The sequence below is a fragment of the Callorhinus ursinus genome, unplaced genomic scaffold (assembly GCF_003265705.2).
Source record: "Callorhinus ursinus isolate GAN/ISIS: 27379988/994484 unplaced genomic scaffold, GSC_fseal_2.0 scaffold3, whole genome shotgun sequence".
NCBI lineage: Eukaryota > Metazoa > Chordata > Mammalia > Carnivora > Otariidae > Callorhinus > Callorhinus ursinus.
Genome location: NW_027397065.1, coordinates 45,740,448 through 45,759,710, shown reverse-complemented (window position 1 = coordinate 45,759,710; position 19,263 = coordinate 45,740,448). Strand labels below are relative to the sequence as shown.

General features: G+C 42.6%; 1 protein-coding gene across 2 annotated transcripts in view; it reads left to right on the top strand.

The window, feature by feature from the left end:
• SGCD (sarcoglycan delta) overlaps positions 1-19,263 on the top strand; it is a 965,947-nt gene that overhangs the window by 721,464 nt on the left and 225,220 nt on the right. The window lies entirely within an intron of this gene.

The following is a 19,263-nucleotide window of genomic DNA, read 5'->3' as shown; positions in this document are numbered from 1 at the left end:
GCTTGGCACCTTGTCCATGCTGCTTGGTGAATAAAGTATGTTGTCACCCTCAAAATAGAAGCCAAATGCCACTTCCCCCATTCGAACTGAAAGTCTTCTTCTCTATCTACCAAGCCAACTACTTTGTTTCACACATCTCGTTTGATGTTACTTATGTTTTTTGAAATGACTGCAGCAAGGATGTTTCTAGATACTGAATTTCAGTAAAGCCCTGCTGTTCATTATAGTGTGTCTCTATTTCAAGTTTGCGAAATTGGCATCCTCCAGGAGATTACGGTGAGCTTTGGGCCACCTCAAATAACATCCTTATCAACTTGGGGGCAGAGCTTCAAGTAAGTGTCATTGCACTATAACCCAGACTTTGGAGCTAAATCCAGGGGGGAGAGGGGATAACCTGATGCCCATTAGAATGGCCATCTGGGCCTGGATGTTATGTGTTTTGGGATTTGAAGCTTATGTCTAAGCCAACAGAAAGAAACTCTGTGAATGCTTCCACAAGTCTGAAATTGACATCCCAGAAGCCAGGTCTTTCCAGGATATAGAAACTAACTCTGGTGAGTCCCACATGCCAGACCTGGCCCTGAGGGAAATAACTCCATGGGCTTTAGTCTGGATCCACTAAAGAACTCATTCTCTAGTGCATGATGTTATTATGAAAGAAAGGGAAAACCTGAAATAATCCTGCCCTTAAAAATCTCTGCCCTTAACAGAAGGCTTTTTTTTTCCCCCGTAAAAATACAGAGCCTATTAAGGCCAAACTTCTTTCTACTTTTAACTGAAAGAAAAGAAGTAACATTTACAAAGGATCCACAGCTTTCTACTTTCTCTACCAAGCAATTTAAATGTTGTTGAATGCTGATACCCATCCGCCTAGGCAGTGTATTTATATTTTATAGAAGAGGAAACCGAGGGGCAAAATAGCAAGTGACCTGCTCAAGGTCACACAGGTAATAAAGACTAGAACTGGCCTATGAATAAAGGTCTGTTTATATTCAGCTGCTGTACTGTACTTTTCTGATAAAAAATAAAGATATTTTTAAATCTGAAGTTAAGGAAGAAAGCATTGAGTTACTCCCTAAGCTAACATCTTTATTGTATAATTATTTGTTAGACTGTGCATTTTTTTCGAACTATTCATACTCCCCCCTTATTCAGCCACTCCGAAATGGCTTTTCTGAGTTTCCCAGACCTGGTCTCATTCTTACACATACATCAGTGATGGTGGCATAGCCTTTAAAAAAAAAAAAAAAAGCTTGCCCATTACAAGGCATTGTATGATGAGAAAGGTGGCTTAGATGATAAAAAAATAAAATAAAAATGATTGGAGAGTTTTCCCAGCACCCTCTGGATGGAATGAATAACGCATGGCCGTTTATGTTAAAAGGTTTCCTTTTACCTGAGCTTGGTAATTTCCAGGGTCATCTTGGTTAAATTAGATTTTAATTCTGAAATATTGTAGCTGGAAATGTTCCCACTGGCCAATTCATATCTACTGAATAATAGGATTTGAGCCAAAATTGAAAATGCTAGTAAAGTAAATGAGGAATATCTGCCACATAACCTTTGGGAACAAGTTCTTTTTTTGTTTGTTTGTTTGTTTAATATAAAGAGTTTTAAAAGTATAAGAAGTCCTTACCATATTGCTTGTATCTGAGGTTCCCGAAAACCAGAAATGTACCTCAAATGAACGTTTTCCAGTTAACTTTAGATCTCCTCCATTGTACCTTTTAAGTGTGACCTGCCTGAGGGATGTTGTTTTCTTTCTACTCATCTTATGCATCTCTTTCTTCCTGTATTTAATACGAGAGAGGGAGTTTTCTTGCTAACCTTTCAGACACACTTGGGTTAAAGAGAATGCAGGAAAAAGTGAATCTTACTATGGCTTCCTTATAATCAAAGCATACAGAGAGCCATTAATAACTACAGGCAAATCTCTCAAGTTGCTTATATAAGCGTGTGGAATCCACACCATCAAGAAGAAGCACCCTGCTTCCAACTTCTAGATGACTGCCATAAATATAAACTCAGACCAAACAATGCCCAGTAAGTTTACATTATGCTAAGTGTTAGTTTCTCAGCAACCTGTGGTAGCCCCATTGCCATTAAGGTCAAGATTACCCTAAGCTCTTTGTAGTTGTGACATAGCTCATTCTCACCTGACTACATAGTCATCTGGAGCCTGGCATCCAGTTCTGGGGGAGATCCGTGCAACAGTTCTAAGTTGGTGCTTGCGAACTCCTGATACTGTCACATAATTGGGTTTCCCTCTCATGGGAAGCAGAAAGGACAGTGGTGGCTATTGTTCCCAAGCAAGGGCTAAGAAAGTCTTATGTTCTCTCTGAGAGAGAGGCTCACATCTTTTAAGAGATGAGTCATGCAGGTGGAGATTACATAACATGGATGAATTCTTTTTGAAGGTTTCTTTTAATTCCAAGTCATGCTCACTTGCTTTGTTGTGACAGTTCAGTAATCTGAATTTAGGGATAAACTTCTCTACTTCTGTATTAGTCAGTGTTCTCCAGAGAAACAGAAACGATAGGCTGTGTGTGCACATGTCCGTGTTTGTGTGTGTATATAGAAGGAGATTTATTATAAGGAATTGGCTCACACAATAATGGAGACTGATCAGTCCTAAGAGTTGCAGTCAGCAAGCTGTAGACCCAGGAGAGTCAATGATTTGGTTCCCATCTGAGTCCTAAGGCTTGAGAACCAGGAGAGCTGATGTTTCAGTTCTAGTCTAAAGGCCAGCGGACTGGAGACCCAGGAAGAGCCAATGTTTCAGTTCGAATTTGAAAAAATTCCCCCTTCCTTGAGAAAGGGTGAGCCTTTTTGTTCTATTCAGGCCTCAACTGATTGGATGAGACCTATCCATGTGAAGGAGAACACTCTGCTTTACTTGGTCTCCCAATTCAAATGTTGATTGCATCCGGAAGCCCTGTCACAACACACCCAGAATAATGATTGACTAAACAGCTGGTCACCCCCCACAGCCCAATCAAACTGACATATAAAATTCACTGTCACAACTACTCTCCTAAACAAGGTTTAAAGAATGGTTGTGATTCCGTTTGCTATGGATTTTTAATCTCTGCTATCCACTCTTCTTGCCCAGAGAATTATCCTCGTTCTTAGTCTCTGAAGCTGTTCAGACTTTAAAGATTCCCTTCTTCAGAAGTGGTTGGAGGGATGTGGGTAATATCCAGCATGGTGATTCAAAGGGAGTAAGAGGCAAATGGAATCCCTTTAACCAATTTCAGTCTCTTGTTTTTTGATGACTTGACTGTTTGCAGTTAAAATTATTCAAGTACTGTTTCGTCCAGAGAGGGAGGCAGTTTCAATTCCGGCAAGCCCAAGAACGCCCCTTCTCCTTCCCTCTCCTCCCTGCTAGCCGGAAGACACAGGCTGAATGCTAATCCCTTCCCTTTCTTCAAATTCAGTGGCAAACCTTTTGCTGCTTCATCTTGCCCCTTACCTCCCTCGTTCTCCATCCACTTGACATTCGCAGCTCCACCATTGACCCTCTTTCCCCTTCTTCTTACACAAGACTCTCAGAGCATATCGAATCAACGGAGTGCTACATTGTGTGTGGCAGAGTGTGACTGCCATAGATCAGAGAAGGTAGTCAGGAAAGGAGGGAGGAGGTGGATGCGGGAGGTGGGGGATGGGCTGGTGGATGGTTCAGCACAGGGTGCTGTTGAGTATTTACAGTGTACCAGGCATGGTGCTGAGCAGATCAAATGCACACACATGCACTCAGTCCTCAAAAGGGATACCCTGATCCCCATTTCACAGATGTAAAAGGCTCAAGGAAGGTCAGATGACTAGTAAGTGATGGGATCTGAACCCCAAAATAGGTCTTTTGGATCCCAAAACCCATGGTCATGTTTATTGTGCTCTTGGAATTTAGACAACAAAGGAAGCAGAGAGTGAATTCCAAAACATTTCAGTTGAGGAAAATCACAGAATCTATTATCAGCAAGTCCTTTATTAGAAAATTATTTGGGGAATTAATTCTGAGGTAGTGAATTTATCAAAGTTGGGTTCAGTCCTTTCATGAAAGTCTTATTGGAATGTATCTAAATTAAAGTGTAAATCGCTTCCCTTCATTCCTTTCCTTAATGCATCCCATTGGCGTAGACCGGATATAAAAGAAAAATCGGACTCTCTAATAGCATCTTCTCCAAGAGGCTCTGTTGATCTGGTCCCTCCCCATCTGTCTGAATTCATCTCCTACTGTTCTCTGTCTTCTGGAGAGGTAAATGTGACACCACTACAGTCACATTAGCCTTCTCTGTATTCCCAAATGGGCCCCACTGGTTCCCCTTGCCTTGGATCTTCCCATGACTGGCTCCCTCACTTCATCTGGGTTCCCCCTCAGAGACAACTTCTGGAACCTCCTGTCTAAACTCCAGCCTACCTTCCCTCCTCACCCCCCACCCCCCACTTCTTGCCCTGCCTCCTTCTTCCCAGTACTTCAAGGCTCTGGCCGGGTAATGCTCCGGGAAAGAGAGACCAGTGCATGCCCTTGTTCTCTGAGCAGATGGGATTTCCCGGGCTTCAGTGATTGCCTGTACTGTGTTGAGTTGTGCCACTCTTTTGAGAATACATGCATGAAATGTGGGAAGAATATCAGGCCTCAGGGGTACAGCACGTGAGGGAAGCAGCAACAGGCATCACCTCCAGACGCCTGCTTTTTCTCGTCAGTTTAAGGCCGAAGGGTAATTGTGGAAATTGGTCACCCATCTGAACAATGCAGGGTGTATGCGGTGCCATCCTTCAGAAGGCCAATTTGGACATCAAAACATGAACTGAGGTGCCAAATTAATAGGTAAGACAGCTCTAGTGCTGGGAGCGTACGCACTAGCCTGCTTTTTTCTGAACTTCTCCTCAGAACCTTTCTCACAAGTATCAAAAAGGCCCTGGGTCCTTTGAAGCTGTAACTTGGAGTCTCATAAAAGACACTGTCGTGGACAGCTGACAACTTTTCCTAATGAAACAGAGAGAAGGCAGGATAGGTAGCTCCCTCGTGGTGGATGCCCTGGTGTAAGAATCTATTTCGGGAGGGATTTTCGCAGTGTGCATTTTTAATATCACTCAGGCCAGCGTCTTAATCGGGCTTTGCTGGTGGGAAGTGCTCAGAGAGCTGCAGGGGTTGCCGCGGCGGGAATTTCATCGGAACACTTGGCATTGGCCTCATCCTATTTCACTTATTTCTTTGTATGCATCTGCTTGAGATAAATGAGTCCCCCTCCTTTACCAACAATAGCTCGGGATTCATAAGCTCACATATGTCACCTGGGACAGGGGCTGGAGCAACTTGTACTTTATGATCCATCTCTCATTTTCTTCCCTTCAAACAATCGATAAATTCTCCGCCGAGGTCTCTTTTTAAAGGTTGCTTACAAGTTTCTGTTTCAGAACAATGTGCCGGCTGTAGATTTCGTGACTAAATCCTCCCCAAATCTGGGTGTGTGTTTGGAGGAATTTGTAAGAGGTTTCGCAAATGTTCCCTTGGCAGAACTTCGAGTCACACAAGATGCCCTCGTGGTGGCTCCTCAGGGTCGTGGGCACCACTTCCTGATGACAGCTGTGATGTGTTGCTGTCCAGAGAACGGCCCATTTCCTGTGCATCATAACACAGGACTTTTTTAAGTGGAGGAGATTGTAATGTTTGTGCTGTCCATCTAACCATCATGAGGTAGGAGGAAACCGGTTCACACTGGCTAGGCTTATCTGAGTTTGCCTTAAAGCTAGCAGAAGGATCAAGGCCAGCGCCCAAGTGCTCCAACCTTATGATTCCATGAGATGTGCTTACATTTCCTTGCACACATTCTTGAAGGATACTCTTTAACCAATATCTAAAGGTATACAACAATCCCCATGGTGATCTAGCTGTTTTTCCAGGTGGCCAGCAAGCACGGTACCGGTCTGGGTAGCAGGTACCCCAGCTAGGGCTCGTTGACTTTTTAGCCAGACCTGACTTCCTTTGGGGGCTCTAGTCACAGTTCTTGTGGCTGACAAAATACTTTTCATCCAGTTAGTCAAAATTTACTGTCTATCTGCTCTGTGCACGGGTTACAGCAGGTGACTAGGATAAAAAAAACAGCTAAAATACTGCCCTTACCTGCTAGAAGCTTTCAATCGAGAGAGAGAGAAAGAGAGAGAGAGAGAGAGAAGAGCATTGTCAAGCATGCCCTGGCTGTTCTTATGCTCACATTTCACAAGCTACAACAAATCTCACGGCTCCGACCATAAGTGGGCGGGGAAATACAATCCTGCATGTGCCCAAAGACAGCAGCACAATTTTAAAATCGTGGCTGCTCGATCATCTGATGTCCCTAGCTTGACTTGACTATTATGCCGCCATGGACTTACAACTTGGGTGAGAAATGAATCTTTGTTGTTTGAAGCCACTGAGAATTTTGTTGTCTTCATCATGGTACAACGTAACCTCTCCTGACTGATACACCTGGTCTCTCTGATTTAATCCTCAATTTAGAAGATCTCATTATCTTGGCTATGTAAGGAAGAGTGAGAAGTAGGAAGGCCACTAAGTTAAGTGGTAGAATAGCAATTAACCCGTGCGCTCTGATTGCAGAACTCATACTCTTAGCCCTATAATGAAATGCCCTGTGTGTCTGTCTGTGTTTGTGTGTTCCAGTCACTGAGGAAAGCTTCTTTATAAAGAATTGAAAAGAATCAAAGAAGGTTTCCCAAAGAAACTGGTAGGTATGCCCTAAAGGACAAGTAGGAATAAAGCAATTTGAAAATAAAGAGAATTAGCCTTATTCTCTATGTGTATGTGTGTGGGAGGAACACCCCCTTTGGCTCCTGAACCCCCAAGAAAAGTATACAGCAAAGACTTTCCGTCTATACATTACTACTGGCAACCAGGAAGTACCATGGCCTTGGATCTATAAATCATTAAAAGAAACTTTATGAGATGTTATAAAATGTGGGTGCCTCTTACCCACTGAGGCACCAAAGCAATTTGACAACTACGTGTGTCTTATATCCCCCTTCTCTCTCCCTGTCTCTTCTCTCTGTTCTTCCCTCCTCCTGTTCCTCCTTCTTCTCTCTGTCTCTCCATTTCTGTCTCTCTCTTCCTCCTCCCCTCTCTCCCCCCTCCCTCGCCCCTCCTGTCTCCTTCCCCCTCTCTCTTTCTCCCCCTCTCTTTCCCTCCTCCCTTTCTCTCACACATGCGCACACACGCACACACACATATACAGTGTTGTAAACAATCCATCCATGAACTTCTAGTTTTATGGTACCTTGGCAGCAATAAGGAGAAGAAAGAAAAAACTATTCGATAAATTGGTATCAATGGTAGAAGAAAAGGATATGGGTGGCTCAGTCAGCTAAGCGTCTGCCTTCGACTCGGGTCATGATCTCAGGGTCCTGAGATCGAGCCCCGCATCGGGCTCCCAGCTCGGCGGGAAGCCTGCTTCTCCCTCTCCCACTCCCCCTGCTTGTGTTCCCTCCTTCACTCTGTCTATCTCTGTCAAATAAATAAGTAAGTAAGTAAGAAGGAATATGGATGAAGTTGAGATCGTATAGCATCTGACCCAAACGATCAGAAGCTGTGACCTAGACACCGAGAGGTCATCTGGTCTTCTCTCTTGCTGCTGTGTTAATCATTCAGCACTGGTAATGGTCCCATTTTTAATGCTCCCTGATAAAAAAGATCACTAGCAACCACCATAGCCTAGCCTACAATGTAATTGCCTTGACCACAGAAACAGGTTCTGGGTTTAATTCAGCTCTGTCTTCCTTTGGACTTCTCCTCCTTCCCTGTGCTTAGTCCTTGATGACCAACACTTGCCAACCTGTATCTTTAGTAACTCCATACCAGATGTAGACAAATAATAGGGTTGTCTCTTACCGACACTCTCTCTAACCTGCTCTCTCTTTCTCCTAGCGTATATCTCTAAACTGCTTCTCTGCCGATTTGGGGAATTCCAAAGCATGTAATACCATGTGTCTCCAGAACTAGATTCCTCATTTCCATGAACATTATTATATGTCTGTTACTCCTTTATTTTTTAAACAACCTGGTCAAATTTACATACTATAAGATTAACTCTTTTAAATATACATTTCAGTGATTTTTAGTAAATTTACTGAGTTATGCAGCTATGAACACAATCCAATTTTGGAGCGTTTCTGTCACCTCAATAGATTCACTGAGGCTATTTCTAGTCCCTCTTCACTGCCGGTCCCGGACAACTGTTCATCTACATTCTGCATCAGTTTGCCTCACCAGACGTTACATAGAAACACAGTCATACTGTATGTGGTCTTTTGTGTCTGGCTGCTTTTACTTAGCATCATGTTTTTGAGGTTTATCCAAGTTGTAGCATGTGCCAGGGTTTAATCCTTTATATTGCTGAATAGTACTCCATTGCACAGATAGAGACTATTATATCTGCTCATCAGTTAATAGACATTTGATTTATTTCCACTCTTTGGTTATTGTGAATTTTACTCCAGTGAACATTTACGTGCAAGTCTTTGGCTGACCATGTGTTTTTATTTATCTTCGGCAAATAGCTAAGAGTGGGATTTCTGGGTCATATGGTAACTCTAGGTTTAACTTCGTAACAGTCAAACCTTCTTGTAAAGTTCTGCCCTGCGCTGTGTTCCCACTAGTGAGGTGTGAGAGCTTCTGTTAGCCACATCCTTGCCATCATGTTTTTCTTCCCCCCATTAGCCTAGGAGCTCCTAGAAGGGAGACTCCGTCTTCATGTCTCCTCGTTTGGCATTTAGCACGGGGCTGGGTACACGCTTAGAGCTTAGCAGTGCCGCAGGGAGAATGGTGGTGAAGGACTTTTGTTTAGGAGCTTATGTGTCAGGATGTTGGAGCAATAATTTTCTCAACTGAGAAACGGGCTAACAGTGCAGATTGATGGACATGATGTCAGTAAAGTGCTTTGTCTAATGCATACGAAAACAGTAGCTGTGATATTATTGTTTTATATTTGTATGAAGGCATGCTTTCTGAAACATCTCTAGTTTAGCCTATTTCTTTTTGGCTCTTGCAGTCACGTATTTAGATACATTGTGGGGCGCTTGGGTGGCTCAGTTGGTTAAGCATCCAACTCTTAATTTCAGCTCAGGTCATGATCTCCAGGTCGTGAGATGGAGCCCCACATTGGGCTCTGTGCACTGGGCATGCCTGCTTGAGATTCTCGCTCTCCCTCTCCCTCTGCCCCTTTCCCCCCACCCTAAAAAAAGAAAAAAAAAAAAGATACAGTATACTGGGCTATGAGGATTGAATCATGAGTGACACACTATTCCTCATCTCAAAGAATTTGAAGTCTAGCAAGGAAGGACACAAATGTAAGTGAATCACTGTTGTACATGTGATAAATACTCTACTAGAGATGCACACAGGGTATAAGAAGACCTCAGGTGCCCCAGACCCAGAAAAGATATCTAACCACACCCAAAGGATTGGACAGAAGCACAGAAAGGTTAGAAAAAGCGTGACCGGCCAAGGGAAGGACATTTGCAAAGATGTGGTAAGGGGAAGAGTTTGGAGAAATCACTAGCATGTTTTGTGCCGGAGTGAGAAGCACAAATCTGGAGAAATCTGCAGGTGTCAGATGAAGATGGTGTTAAATATTGCATTAAGGAGTTTGCTCTTTACCTATGCTGCTCTGTTCTGTCATATTTTACAGGCTGAGGAGCTCCAGAGAAGATGGTTCAATACGTGACTGGCAGAAGTGACCATTTTTAGATTAAAGGGAAAAAAACTAGAGCAGTCTCAAAATCTCTGACACTCTGATGCAGTGTTTCTCAACCTCTTTTTTTATTGCCTCCCTTCCCCCAAGAGCATTTTTAGACAAGTTTTTTTCCTAATTGCTCACCCCCTCATGAAAGTTTAATACTACAGATAAACTGTGTACACTCTCTATACCTAGGCATTATTTTTGCTTTATACATAAAAGAGTAAGGTTTTTCCCAACTCCTCCCCAGTCACCAATTGTCACCCACTGGGGACTGTACTACCCAACATGCGAATGCATGTTCTGATACATTGTGATCTGCTCAAGGGATAAGCCTAGGTTCTAACATTTTATAATCCCCTCAGTACCCTTCAAAACACAGCATTTAGAATGAAGAATTCGGTCCTTTAACAAATACTTGCTGAGTACATACTGTGGGCCAAGCAGTGTTCTAAGAATTGAGACTACAGTGAGCAAAGTCCCACCCCTCATGAAGCTTACATTCTAAAGCAATCTCCGCAGATAAAATTGGTTCACTCTTTGATCAAAACTAAATAATGCCTGCCAGGGGCGCCTGGGTGGCTCAGTCAGTTAAGCATCTGCCTTCGGCTCAGGTCATGATCCCAGAATCCTGGGATCTAGCCCCGCATCGGGCTTCCTGCTCAGTGGGGAGCCTGCTTCTCCCTCTCCCACTCCCCCTGCTTGCGTTCCCTCTCTCTCTGTGTCTCTCTGTGTCAAATAAATAAATAAAATCTTAAAAACAAAACAAAACTAAATAATGCCTGCCATTAAAACTCCCCATCAAGAGACAGGCTCGCAACTTGCATCCTAAAATAGGACTTGGCATTACGTCCAGCTTGGAAATAGGCTGAAGGGATTAAAAACCTGTTTGATGCTAATGCCAAGCAAAGTCAGAGGAGCAAGAAATAATATTTTCTTTAAATCAGCATACTACTAATTCCCAGTTCCACCACCCCCAACAAAGGCCAGCAGGGCATTTTACATCTCAGGATTTTTTTTGGACATCCCAGTGTTTTGCCAGCACCAGTGGGAAGGGTTCTGGGGGTGCTGGTCACTGTCTTTCTTTTTTTTTTTTTTATTTTATTATGTTATGTTAGCCACCATACAGTACATCATTAGTTTTTGATGTGGTGATCCACGATCCATTATTTTCGTATAACACCCAGTGCTCCATGCAGTACGTGCCCTCCTTAATACCCATCACCAGGCTAACCCATCCCCCCACCCCCTCCCCTCTAAAACCCTCAGTTTGTTTCCCAGAGTCCATCGTCTCTCATGGTTCATCTCTCCCTCTTATTTCCCCCCTTCATTTTTCCCTCCTTCTCCTAATGTCCTCCCTGCTATTCCTCATGTTCCACAAATAAGTGAAACCATATGATCATTGATTTTCTCTGCTTGACTTATTTCACTTAGCATCATCTCCTCCAGTCCCATCCATGTTGATGTAAAAGTTGATCCCTTCTAATGGCTGAGTAATATTCTTACATATGGACCACATCTTCTTTATCCATTCATCTGTTGAAGGGCATCTCGACTCTTTCACAGTTTGGCTATTTTGGACATTGCTGCTGTGAACATTGGGGTGCATATGGCCCTTCTTTTCACGACATCTGTGTCTTTGGGGTAAATACCCAGTAGTGCAATTGCTGGGTCATAGGATAGCTCTATTTTTAATTTTTGAGGAACCTCCACACTGTTTTCCAAAGTGGCTGTACCACCTTGCATTCCCACTAACAGTGTTAGAGGGTTCCCCTTTCTCCACAACCTCTCCAACATTTGTTGTTTCTTTCCCTGTCCATTTTTGCCATTCTAACTGGTAAAAGGTGGTATCTCAATGTGGTTTGGATTTGAATTTCCCTGATGGCTAATGATGGTGAACATTTTTTCATGTGTCTGTTAGCCACTTGTATGTCTTCTTCAGAGAAGTGTGTTTCATATCTTCTGCCCATTTTTTGACTTGATTATTTGTTTTTTGGGTATTGAGTTTGAGAAGTTCTTTATAGATCTTGGATACCAGCCCTTTATCTGTAGTGTCATTTGCAAATATCTTCTCCCATTCTGTGGGTTGCCTCTTCCAAAATCCTTAACAAAATCCTAGCTAATAGGATCCAACAGTACATTAAAAGGATCATCCACCATGACCAAGTAGGATTTATCCCCGGGATGCAAGGGTGGTTCAACATTTGCAGATCAATCAATGTGATAGAACATATTAATAAGAGGAGGGAGAAGAACCATACGGTCCTCTCAATTGGTGCAGAAAAAGCATTTGACAAAATACAGCATCCTTTCCTGATTAAAACTCTTCAGAGTATAGGGATAGAGGGAACATTCCTCAAGTTCATAAAATCCATCTATGAAAAACCCGCAGCAAATATCATCCTCAATGGGGAAAAGCTGAGAACCTTTCCCTTAAGATCAGGAGCACGTCAAGGATGCCCACTCTCACCACTATTGTTCAACATAGCACTAGAAGTCCTAGCAACAGCAATCAGACAACAAAAAGAAATAAAAGGTATTCAAATTGCCAGAGAAGAAGTCAAACTCTCTCATTTCGCAGATGACATGATACTTTATGTGGAAAGCCAGTCACTGTCTTTCATTGGCAGTAGCCAAGAGAACTGTGGTCCCAAGCACGTGGTCCATTTAGGTCTGGGAAAGGGACCTCTCTGCCATTCCTGTGGAGGGGAGACTTTGGGGAAGGTGGAGCCCCTCAGCCATTTCCCTCTGAAGTCCTAATCCCTTCCTGGGGGCCCTGGCAGGACAGTGGTCTCTGGAATTCACGGGATTCACACGTCTCTTGTCCATCCCCCAGTTGGAAAACCTCTCCTCTCCTTTTTGCCTCCCTTCCTAACTCACTGGCGCTCTCCATTCAGTTAGAGTCACCTTTTACAAAAGAAACCCCACTGCTTTCAGGCTGCCTCTGCTTTGCTCTCAAAATCTCTAAGCCTCGTAATTACAAAGCCTAGGAACCTATTTGAAATGGTGATGAAAAGGGGCCAGGGGCCAGCGTGAGAGATAGGAAGAAAGAAACAAATTAATATTTCAGTCCATTGGCCTGCCACTCTGAAACCTCTTTCTTTATTCTGTACTCATTTTGTCAAAAACTGTCCATTCAAAACAACCAGCCAGACAGTGTGGACCAGATAAAAAATAAAGGGCAAATGCCACCATCCTTGAACTAGCCCAAAGGGAGATTCTCCAAATTCGATACACCTCTGCTCCCATACCCCACCCCAGCCCTCCCTCCCCCAAAAGACCTTACAGGGAGGCCACTCTAAATTGGACTGGGAAAATACAGAGATTCCCTCATTTATATGTGAAAGCTCCATGGGACAGGCTTGTGGGTCGGCGCTGGTGTGCTGCCGTGTGCAGGAGGCCTGACACCCTGCCCTCACAGGCATGACAGTGGGATCCTGACCTCCTGCTTTCATTTTGAGTGTACTTTATAGACGTTAGGACCAGCTGACTGGACAGAGTGGCTCCCTTAAGCCTAGCTTTCTGGCTGCTAGAATTTTTATGCTTGCCTTTAAGAATATTGAAGTTTTACCATTTGAACAGGGAAGCGGGGGCGGGGGGGGGGAAGGTCTCTTTCCTCCTAATTACTTTGGGATTGACTGTTAATCTTCTAAATGTCTCTTTTGCATCTTACTGGGAGGGAAATTTTGCTCTAAAACTGACCTAAAACTCCTATCTTAAGAATACTGAGAGCTTCTTATGTCTGCAGTTAAAGGTGAAATGGTTTTAAATAAGGTGATTCTCAAGTTGTTTTGATGTGTATCTCATCCAGTCTGATTGTTCCAGAGCCAGAAAGGAGACTCTAATGTGGGAATGTACGTGGTTGGCCACTCTAGTCTGCTTTGTATTATATTTAGGAAATAGAGGCCACTAACGTAAATTGATATTATTGGATAGACCTTTCCCACCAATATCGCTGGGCGGACTTGGGGAGTGGGAGAGCAAAAATGAGGTGATGGTTCCCAAGCACTGGAAGAACCTATAACCTAATGAAATGGTAGAGATTTGGCAAGTTTGTGGTGAGTTCCCTACCAAAAGAGGTATTTCAGTAAAGCAGTGCATTGCCTGTTGGATTACAGGAACGTTTCTCAAACGTTGATCCTTCCGGTTTCTCTTTCGCGGTTCTCTGCCTGTGCGTCAGCTGTGTTATGAACGGTCTCAGAGGACAGGGTGGGGAGGGCCTTCTTTTTTTCTGACTCCCCATGGCTTGCAGCACACAATTACGTACACAGGAAGCTTTCCAGAAATAGCAGAGGATTCATTTTTCTTATGTCCCGTGGCATGGGAAGCGGGTGGGTTGTAATAAAGAACCTCTGGACCCCAGAAGGGTGGAGTAGAGGTGTTTGACCATCAGAACAGAGGGCATTGTTCTCCGGGTTGGAGAGGGCCGTCGCTAGCGTTGCTGAGTGCCCTCCCCAAGCAAGTGAAAAATCAAAGTGGCCCTATGAAGCCCAGCAGATACCTTACATAGATGGCTTTTACATACATTACATTTGGTTAAAATAATGAGTAAGGGCATATAGTCTGAATTGGAAAGACTTGGGTTCAGATTCCTGATCCTGTCATTAACTAGCTATGCAATTGTGAGCAAGTTACTTACCAGTAAATTTTCTCACTTGGGAAATAGGGAACATAAAGACTATCTCATAGGATCATTGAGAGGATGACATGAGACAATATGTATATCGCATTTAGTGTAGGACGGAGATTCTTGACAAATGTTGCTTTTTAAAATAAATCAGTGGGAACTTATATTTTATGACAAGTTTTTTAATTACAATGGCTACTTACAGAAAATGATGAAGTACAGACAAGCAAAACAAAGAATATAAAAAGCACTCATGTCTTAGGCATGCAAGGATTTTCAATATTAACTTTTAAGTATATTTCTTTCCAGAATTCCCCCTATGAAATTTGTCCCAGAATTTTTCTTATGTGCATATATGTATGCATGTGTATGAATATCTGCATATAGTTATACAAAAATGGCATAAAAAACAGGTGCCTGGGTGGCTCAGTCTGTTCGGCGTCCGACTCTTGATTTTGGCTGGGGTCATGATCTTGGGACTGGGGGATTCCATATCAGTGTGGAGTCTGCTTGAGATTCTCTGCCTCCCTGTCCCTCTGCCCCTCCCTTCGCTCATGCTCTATAAGTAAGTAAGTAAGTAAATAAATAAATAACATGTTTTTTAAAATGGCATAAAATATACATATATATTTCTTTATTAATTATTTCATTAATAATGAATTATGCACATTTGCCTATGTTTTTTTTTTAAAGATTTTATTTATTTATTTGAGAGAGAGAGAATGAGAGACAGAGAGCACGAGAGGGAAGAGGGTCAGAGGGAGAAGCAGACTCCCCACCGAGCAGGGAGCCCGACGCGGGACTCGATCCCGGGACTCCAGGATCATGACCTGAGCTGAAGGCAGTTGCTTAACCAACTGAGCCACCCAGGAGCCCTGCCTATGTTCTTATTCCTCTACAGGACCACATCATGTTCTATTATATCATATTCAGTTATTTTAACATGAAATTTTTAGGTAGTTTTTTAAATTTTAATTTTTTTCTCATAACTGGCATGGTGATAAACAACTCTATAGCCAAATAATTTCACATTTATAGGATTATTTTGTTATGATTACATTCAAGAAGTAACATGGTAGTTTTCAGTAACAATTAAGATGAAAAGCACAGAGTATAGTAATGAGTACCTGGTAAGCCATCAGTAAATGTTATGGATAGTGGATCTGTATACTATAAGAGGTGAGGGTCATATATTTTATTTGAAATAGGCTTACTAACCACCCCAAATATAATCTTATGTAAGAATTTTTAGCAGTTCTTACTTATTTTATAAGCACATATCACACAAACAAACCAGATATGTCAAGATGTGTTTCTATGAAAGGTTCTGCTTCTCCAACTAACACAAATCATCAGGAATAATCCAAAACAAGATCATTGACATATCCTTTGGGGGGGTGGGCATGGGGGGAAGGGTTGGGTGGATATTTGCTTGTTCTTTTTTCCTTTTGTTGTGGAGTCTACCTGCTGCTAGTTTTATATGAACATACCCTCCAGCCCACTGCTTCTCACACTGGATCTGAATGCCCCGTCTGGGGCCCTTTTGGCAGAGCTCTCCCCACAAGGACCAAAAATAGAAAAATACAGATGGCATGCTATCTCTGAAAGGACAATATTGACCTGAAAAATTGGTTCTCATGCACAGGCTGAAGTGCTGTGATGGGGAAAAGTGCCCATTTCCCACTTGGTCATTCAGTACCCCCAGTGTGGTGTCTGTCTGCATGTATTGATGTACAGAGCACATGGCAATGCCAGAGAGAAGAAATGGGAGACTCCAGTGAGAGACTTCAGGAGTCTGCGGAAATGTAACTTCGTGAGTTAGGCTGGGTGGGAACTGGCGAACTGAAGAGCATATGGTTCATCGAGTCACCGAGGGGAGCAGCTTTTGCCTCCAGCCCGTGGTGGCCACGTAAGAAGGCAGGCTCAGAGTTCCCAGGGCCTCCCGTTTCACAAGAAGCTGAAAACCTGGAATTTTCATTCAAATTTTTCAATTTTTATTTTTTTGATGATAGATTTTTATTTATCTTTTTTACAGTTTTTATTTTAATTCCAGTTAGTTAACATAGTGTTACATTAGTTTTAGGTGTACAATATGATGAATAAAGTTACTGCATGGAAAAGAAACATTTAAAGTACTTTTAAAGTTAGCTCTTTAGGATATTTTGACATTTAGCATAATTATAGTAACATTTTCCTTCTTGGGATTCACCCTGAAGCCTATACCTCAAACCCATTTCTTCAAGATCACACCAAAATAAGATTGTGTGCAGTGCATACAACTGCACACCAGAACCACGTCTGTGTGGATAAGGACACGCTGCAAAACAACTTTGCAACTCTTTCTCCATCCAGTGGTCAATGACCTTTTAAGGAATTTTGCCTTTATGTGTATGTTGGGCTTTTTTTTTTTTTAATCTGACAATGTGTTTGGGAAAATGTAGGAATAAATTGGTAAAAGTTGTGTGTGTGTGTATGATTTTTTTTATTAAGATGGGTTTCTAGCTTGCTAACTGCAGATCTTGAAACTTATCAGCCTTCACAGTTGCTGAAGCCAGTTCCTCAAAATGAGTGTGTGTACACACACACGCACACACGCACGCACACATGCACACACACGCACGCACACGCACACACACACACATCCTTTTCTATTTCCCTGGAGAACCCTGACTGATACAGATACATGCCCACACTTATGTGGAGAAGAGGAAACATGGTGGAGGGACAGGGATAGAAGCTAGACCTCTTTGAATGTATCTTGTTTTGTAGATTTGACTTTGGTGCCTTCTAAATAGTTCACAAAACTGTAACAAAATTAAATGTTAAAAAGGCTGTCGTGAAAAATTGAGAGGTGGGGAGGAATGAAACAATTAAACCTGACTCGACAGCAGGTTGGTGGCATAACCATACAGAATGGAATTAGTTCAAGTGGCTTTGAGACCCAGTCATTTCCTGTACCTGCCTAGAAGGATATACTCTAAAGCTTTTTTTTATTTTTTTATTTTATTATGTTAATCACCATACATTACATCATTAGTTTTTGATGTAGTGTTCCATGATTCATTGTTTGCGTATATCACCCGATGCTCCATTCAGTACGTGCCCTCTTTAATACCCATCACCAGGCTAACCCATCCCCCCACCCCTCTCCCCTCTAGAACCCTCAGTTTGTTTCTCAGAGTCCAGAGTCTCTCATGGTTCATCTCTCCCTCCGATTTCCCCCCCTTCATTTTTTCCTTCCTATTATCTTCTTTTTTTTTTTAATATATAATCTATTATTTGTTTCAGAGGTACAGGTCTGTGATTCAACAGTCTTACACAATTCACAGTGCTCACCATAGCACATACCCTCCCCAGTGTCTATCACCCAGCCACCCCATCCCTCCCACCCCCCACCACTCCAGCAACCCTCAGTTAGTTTCCTGAGATTAAGAATTCCTCATATCAGTGAGGTCATATGATAACATGTCTTTCTCTGATTGACTTATTTCACTCAGCGTAACACCCTCCAGTTCCATCCACGTCGTTGCAAATGGCAAGATTTCATTCCTTTTGATGGCTGCATAATATTCCTGTGTGTGTGTGTGTGTGTGTGTGTGTGTGTGTGTGTGTGTGTGTGTGTGTATACACCAGATCTTCTTTATCCATTCATCTGTCGACGGACACCTTGGCTCTTTCCATAGTTTGGCTATTGTGGACATTGCTGCTATAAACATTGGGGTGCACGTACCCCTTCGGATCACTATATTTGTATCTTTGGGGTAAATACCCAGTAATGCAATTGCTGGATCAGATGGTAGCTCTATTTTCAACTGTTTGAGGAACCTCCAAACTGTTTTCCAGAGTGGCTGCACCAACTTGCATTCCCACCAACAGTGTAGGAGGGTTCCCCTTTCTCTGTATCCTCGCCAACATCTGTCGTTTCCTGACTTGTTAATTTTAGCCATTCTGACTGGTGTGAGGTGGTATCTCATTGAGGTTTTGGTTTGGATTTCCCTGATCCCAAGTGATGTTGAGCACTTTTTCATGTGTCTGTTGGCCATTTGGATGTCTTCTTTGGAAAAATGTCTGTTCATGTCTTCTGCCCATTTCTTGATTGGATTATTTGTTCTTTGGATGTTGAGTTTAATAAGTTCTTCATAGATTTTGGATACTAGCCCTTTATCTGAGATGTCATTTGCCAATATTTTCTCCCATTCTGTTGGTTGTCTTTTGGTTTTGTGGACTGTTTCCTTTGCTGTGCAAAAGCTTTTTATCTTGATGAAATCCCAGTAGTTCATTTTTGCCCTTGCTTACCTTGCCTTTGGCGATGTTTCTAGGAAGAAGTTGCTGCAGCTGAGGTCGAAGAGGTTGCTGCCTGTGTTCTCCTTTAGGATTTTGATGGACTCCTGTCTCACGTTTAGGTCTTTCAACCATTTGGAGTCTATTTTTGTGTGTGGTGTAAGAAAATGGTCCAGTTTCATTCTTCTGCATGTGGCCGTCCAATTTTCCCAACGCCATTTGTTGAAGAGACTGTCTTTTTTCCATTGGACATTCTTTCCTGCTTTGTCGAAGATTAGTTGACCATAGAGTTGAAGGTCTAAAGCTTTTTTAAGACAAATTTTAAATTGTTTTTCTTCATCATAATGTTAGAATAGTAGTGGCTCTGTGTATTGTGGATTAAATCAAATGAGTAATCATTTTGGTGTTGAGAAAACAGATTTTTGGTATGCAAGAAAGGTAGTAACACTGTAAGATCCATGAGATTAATTGAAAACATTCATGTCCTCAATTTGAAGTCTAATGGGATGGGGCACCTGGGTGGCTCAGTTGGTTAAGCCTCTGCCTTTGGCTCAGTTCATAATCTCAGGGTCCTGGGATTGAACCCCGCAGTGGGCTCTCTGCTCAGTGGGGAGTCTGCTTCTCCCT